Genomic DNA, 6,934 nt, shown 5'->3' with positions numbered 1-6,934 from the left:
AGGAAACTACAAAAAGAAAAATGAAGTTGTGGCCCCTTCTGATGGCAATTCTACTATGAGGCTTAGATCCCCATTTAAGCTGAGATCTGTTCTGAATGGTATTGGTTGGAAGATGGTGGTTAAATGTGAAATGCATAAACATACACTAGATAAGGATTTAGTAGGTCATGACATCTTGGGCCATCTAAAAGATGATGAAAGAAAGTTTGTTAATGACATGACGAAGTACAATATGGCACCAAGGTACATCGTGTCTGCTTTGAAAGACAAAGACCCAGAAAATCTCACGAGTATTACCCAGATATACCAAGTTAGAGGAACATACAGACTGGACAAGAGAGGTGCATTGACAAAAATGCAAATGTTATTGAGCCTTATTCACCAAAAGAAATATATATGTTGGTTTAGAAATAAGGAGAATTTAGATATTGTGGTTGATATCTTCTTGACACACCCTGACTCTGCCAAGTTGTTGAATATGTTTCCTCTGGTGCTGGTTGCTGAATGCGTTTTTTAATGGTGCAGGTACTGGCTATCACTGCTTGAGATTGTTGGTGTTACATCAACAAAATTGATGTTTTCAATTGCTTTTGCATATTTGGAACATGAAAGGGAGGAGAACTTCACATGGGCACTAGTGAAGCTTAAAGAGTTGTTATATTCTAAGAAATTACTACCAGATGTCATGGTGACAGATCGGGAACTTGCATTAATGAATGTCATGCATTCTGTGTATCCAAATGTGTCTCATTTGCTGTCTACGCTTCATATTTCAAAAAAATGTTAGCATGAAATATAAAAAGTATGTGATATCAGAAAGACAATAACATGTCATGGATCAATGGAACAACATGATGTATTCAAATACAGAAGACGAATTTGATGTACATCTCAACCACTTTGAGAGTGTATGTGGTGATATTCCATCATTTATCAAGTATGTGAAAGAAACATGGTTAACACCATATAAAGAAAGATTTGTTGCTGCATGGGCTAACAAAGTCACTCATTTAGGGAACACAACAACAAACAGGTACATTTTTCTAAAAGAAAGTATGTTTATGCTTTCTATTTGTGAGTTGTTTATTTAATGTGTCTTGATTTCTAGGGTGGAGTCTGCACATTAAAGATTGAAGAACATGTTGACTACAAGTCATGGTGATTTATGTGCAAGCTCGGATGTTGTGAACACAATGTTGAAGTTGCAGTTGGGTTCCATAAGAGTGTCGTTTCAAAAAGTATCATCAACATTGAACATCGGTATGACACTCCATTCTATTCTAAATTGCACATTTTTGTTTCAAGACAGTGTATACAACTCATTGGAAGGGAACTAGAAAGAGTCAAATTTGTTGGTGCGAGCAAGCAGAGGTGTGGTTGTTACATTAGAACAACACATGGGTTACCGTGTGCGTGCCAGCTCGCCGGTTACCAGATTGTAGGCATATCTATACCTTTGAAATATATTCATGTGTTTTTTTGACGAAATTGCAAATTTCATAATATGAGGTGAGTCATGACGAGAGCAAGTTGGATTTAGAAGAGGAGTGCAAAGAGTTGAAGCGAAAATTCAGTACTATGGATATTTTGGGTCAAAGGGCGTTGAAGAAAAAAGTTTGTGATCTTGCTTATCCATCCACATCTTCAATGTGTCCACCGCCGGTGAAATACAAACCAAAGAGAGAAGTTAATAAGAGTAGAAAATGTGAGAAAAGTGATGTGCATCGTGATCCAAGTCAGTGGGAGTCATGCACATAACCAAGTGGGAGTCAATCGTCAACCATGCCGATTGGTAAGCAACCTTCTACCAATTATTCAAAAGGCAAGTACTTGTCATAGTTTCCTGCTTTCTATCATCTATACATCGATGACATTATTGATGTTGAACCGGATGGAAATTGTGGTTTCTGTTGTATTTCATCTGCATTAAAATGGGGGAAAGATGCATGTTATGATGTTTGAAGACATTTGCATACTCAAATTCAGCAACACTCAGATTTGTTTTCCAAGTTGTTCTATGACATTGTCTATGATGTTAGAAATTCATTACTCGTAAAACACTTGGATGTTCGGGGTAAGGAGAAATGGATGACGATTCCCGATATGGGTTACCCTATTGCTTCTAGATACAATGTTGTATTTGTTTTTCTTTCCATGTTAATGAACATAATATTTTTCCCGCTTCTCATAGCTCCACCCCATACACAAGTCGACATACTATCATTGTTGTTGGTTTTGTCAACCGTAATCATTGGGTTCATGTGAAGTTGAGATTCGATTGTCCACTGCCTCCCGTCACTGATCGTTGGAAAAAGAATTGTTCTGATAATGCAAAAGCATGAGAATCAACATTTGCGGGTCGGTTCAGACACTGAGAAGAATTGTCCAGGAACATTGGGAAGAATTATTCTAATGATCCAAAAACTGTAGTTTTGTTGTAATGCATCTATGTATGTCATTTATTCTATTTATATATTAAGACGGTTAGTTATTTCTACATGTATTTTATTCAATTTTTTTAAAAAAAATTAAGTCTTTGTATTACCGGAAATTTGAATTTTCTGGTATTTTTCAATCACCGGAAATTTTAAATTTCCAATAATTTTAAAAAACCGAAGTCATACCTGAAATTTCAAATTTCCGGTACCGGATATTTTAAATTTCCAGTGTGTTTCTAACTTATGAAACATACTGGAAATTTCGAATATCTTGTACCGAAAATTTTAAATTTATGGTCTATATCATCTGGTACTGTAAATAGGTAAACTCAACAAAATTTCCGATATCAATGTGAAATTTTTGATACGGAATCAAAAATAAAAAAAACTATATTTTACAGAAATAATATAGTAAAAACATACTCCAATTTCTCCTTTTTTACTAGAAAATATATATATATATATATATATATATATATATATATATATATATATATATATATATATATATATATATATATATATATATATATATATATATATAAAATTTAAATTCATATTAAATAGTCTAAAAAGAATTCCTTTTTTTATGATATGAATTGTCTAGAATATAACTATTCATTTTTTAAATGATATGAATTATCTACACTAATGTCTATCGATTTTTTTATGATATGAATTGTCTACACTATGTTTATCCACTTTAATGAAAAATATATGAAATTAACTAAGATACACTTTCTTTCTTTTTATCAAAATGGAGATATACTTTATTTTATTCATTGTGATTTCGCCTTATTAGATTTTAAAAAAATATTTTCAACGAGATAATCTTTCCTTCATTAAAAAATTTATGTTGCATTCTTTAAAAAAAAAAGTTTCGTTGCATTTTTTTTTTTTTTTGATTTAAAGAGATTCCTAGAACCTAAGATTTTCCCAATCCCCACCAAATGATGGGCATCAGCCACAGACTTTCTACCTACAAACAAGATTGCAGCATCTTTAAACTCCATACACCTAGAACCAGTTATCCTTCCAGATGCTGACATTCCTCCCATCTCCAATCCTCCACCTAGAACCCTTCAACACCAGTTCCTTCGAACTCCATACACTTCTCAAAGCAAAGCTAGGGGCATGACCCAAAGTGGCCTCCTGAACCTTACAATTAAGGAAATACATGCTTTTCCAAACCTTACTCAACAGAGGAGACTCTCCATTCAGAATGTGCCAAAATTCTTTTCCTAGTAAACTCTGGTTGAAATCAGCTATCCCCCGAAATCCCATTCCTCTTATAGTTTTTGCTTATGACAGCTTGTCCTAGGAAACCCAGTGCACCTTCCTCTCCCCTTCCTTAGCCCCCACCAGAACCTAGTCAATAATCTCTCCATCTCCAAGTAGACGCCAGCGGGAAGCTTAAAGCTGCACATGATGTATGTGGAAATCGTTGCATTGTTTCTTAATAAAACTTTAATGAGCCATATTTTTAAAAATATATCCAAATAACAGTATCATAAAGCCGTATCTTAAAATGAGCCATATTTTTAATAGACATCCAAATGACAGTGAATATTTTTAATCGACATCGATATTTACTTATTATTTTATTAATATAAAGTGGGGAAATTGTGAGTATTTGGAATATTATTATTAATTTTGCTTTTATATTATAATTTTTTATGGAAATTGACAGTCTATATTATCTTGGTGAAGAAGATTTTGAAATAATAAATATATAATGAATAAAAGGTAAAAAATAATTATTTAGTATTTTTAATAGAAATATTAAAAAATTGTTTAATAATATTTTAAGAATTTTTTTTATTGTTTTTTATTAAAAAATGAAGCTTTTTATGGTATACCGTAGGGGTGGACATCGGTTCGGGCCGGTTCGGGTTCGGGCCCAAAACCCCAATCCGGCCCAACCCTCGGGTGACATCAACAGGCCCAATTCCGACCAATTTAAGTCTCGGTTTTTTCGGATTCGGGTTGAACCGGGTTCGGGTAACTTGACCGGTTTATTTCGGTTTGCAATGGTAATTAGGTCAATATTTTTTTTTCATTTTTTAAAATTCTTATGTTAATGGGCCACTCAAATTTACAGCCCAATTACATTCCAATGAGTTTTACTATAATTCAAAAAATGACAAAATAAATTGGTCTTTTATAAAATAAATAATAATTATTTGAATAAAAAAGTTTTAATTATTTCTAAGCAAATACATTCTGAAATTCTCAATATTACAATTTCTTCTCCATCTTAATAATAGCAAATAAAACTGGAAGACCAGACCCAAATTTTACATGGAAAAATTCAAGTTATTATAACAAATCAACACAATTAAATTTAAAATAAATATCAATAAATTGTCTTGATTAAATATAGACCTAAATCAACCAAATTAATATATAACATAACTTAATGACTTTAATCACTTAATAGTAAGATACACCAAACAGAAACAGATTCAACATGAAGACAAATAAAAAACTATAACACAATACATCAATAAAATGCAGTCCTTTCAAGTCCTTCAAAAAAAATTAAAAATCACATAAACACAAATACTAAGATCTTAAAAAATTTAAATGATCTTGTTCATTGCTCTAAGTGGAACTCCTTCCTTACTTCTACCTGTTCTACCTGTTCATAAGTTCCATGTAGAAAAAGATAATTTAAATGATCTTGTTAATTGCTCTAAGTAAAACCCCTTCCTTGCTTCTACCTGTTCATAAGTTCTATGGAGAAAAAGATAGAAACTTAATATATCAAACACTTACATAATATTTCTATGATATTAACAAATAGAAACTTAGCATATTTATAATCATAGTAAATAATAGACAAACTCTTGGTATACATTTTTGCTCATGGTATGGATTTTTACTTTAATCCCTGCAGTATTGTTGTTGTCAATGGAGGGATCTACAAGGATGATTAGAAATTATGATTCAAAAACAATATACACCAATATTTTGATTATCTGAAAGACAAAAACAAAGTTTTACCTCTAGGATGTTTCAAGAATTCATTGGTTCTTCATTATTATATCATCCATGAAAACTTTTATTATCTTTCAACCTGCAAGATCAAAACAAACATTTTTTAACACAAAACCATTATAGTCATCAGATCCATACATTACATATCAGATCCATACATTACATATTATAAGAACATCAAAACACAACCATTTTTAAACACAAAACCACATCAAAACACAACAATTTTTAAACACAAAACCATTATATTTCATCAGATCCATAGATTACATATTACAAGATCTTAACCCTAAATCACTTTTAGAGATACACAAATAAACAAAAACAAAAACACAAACCTTAAATTTAAACAAACACTAACTCTAAATCACAATAGTGCATAAATCACATAAACCAACTACTAGGGGTTTAAAAGTAGTCAAACAAAAACTCTAGATGTTAAACAAATACACAAAGTACTAACCTTTTTGAGTATTCAAGTGATAAGCATGTCCTGTCATGTGAGATTCATTGTATTAGCAACTGCATAAAAATCAAACAAATCATGAGCAAAGAAACCTATAATAATAATGGCCAAAAAAACATAATCAAAGTGAAACGGAGGTTTTTGATTTTAAAAATGTTACCTTTAAATTTTAAAAATGTTACCTTTAAATGAACTTTAACAAAAATTTGGGGTTTAGGGTTTGGGTTCCAAAAATTAAAATGGTATGTTAGTGTGAGAATATAAAAGATTGTTTAAGAGTGACTAAAAATGGTGGAGAGGGAAACTGCAAAGGGCAAAGTCGCTGTGTATCTCCTTTCTGTGATTTGGGGATAAGGTTTGAGTTTGGTAGATGATTATTACACAGATTCAAACACATATCTAGAGTATGTGAGAGAGATGAAAGTAGAGAGTGGAGACTGAAGAAATGAAGAAGAGAAACTGTGTGAAGAAGTAGAGAAGAGAGACTGAGAGTGGAGGCGACTTTGGCTTGGGAAGAAGAAGAATGTAACAATATATATTCTGGCTCATGACTCAAACCCTAATCAATATAGTGATATTATAAAAATAAAAATAAAATATATTGTTAGACCGGTTCGGTTCGGTTTCCGACGGGCCTAAATTCATTGTCCGAACCCGTCCGGAAAAACCCATAACAACCCTATGTTGCTTTCCGAACCAACCCATGGTCCGAACAAAACCGACCCGAATCTCACATTTGCTAACGGATCGGACGGTTACATGCGGGTGGTGTTACTTTGTCCACCCCTAGTATACCGTTACTGTTTCCAACAAACCATTCACTCAAAATCAAATTATTCTTTTTTTACACAATTCAGTGTACTTACACGTCATTTGTCATCTTTACTGGAAGAGACGAATCTAGAATAATAAATAAAATAATATGAAAAATTTATATTCTCATACTTAATATCGAGTATGTCTTGAATATGATTATTTTTCGTTGAGAAAATTTATAGGAATCAGAAATTTTACGAAAAATTGTCTAAAT

The 6,934-nt window shown here is 32.0% G+C and overlaps 1 long non-coding RNA gene across 1 annotated transcript; it reads right to left on the bottom strand.

The window, feature by feature from the left end:
• Nucleotides 1-4,867: 4,867 nt before the first annotated feature.
• Nucleotides 4,868-6,541, bottom strand: LOC131646605 (uncharacterized). Its single transcript, XR_009297534.1, has 3 exons — nucleotides 6,087-6,541; nucleotides 5,902-5,960; nucleotides 4,868-5,517 (listed from the first exon to the last, which is right to left on the bottom strand). It is a non-coding gene; the product is annotated as an uncharacterized LOC131646605 (long non-coding RNA).
• Between the last annotated feature and the right edge of the window lie 393 nt (nucleotides 6,542-6,934).

This window comes from Vicia villosa, linkage group LG2 (genome assembly GCF_029867415.1).
Source record: "Vicia villosa cultivar HV-30 ecotype Madison, WI linkage group LG2, Vvil1.0, whole genome shotgun sequence".
Classification (NCBI taxonomy): domain Eukaryota; kingdom Viridiplantae; phylum Streptophyta; class Magnoliopsida; order Fabales; family Fabaceae; genus Vicia; species Vicia villosa.
The sequence above is the reverse complement of the archived record's forward strand: the minus strand, read 5'-3'. Positions and strand labels throughout refer to the sequence as shown.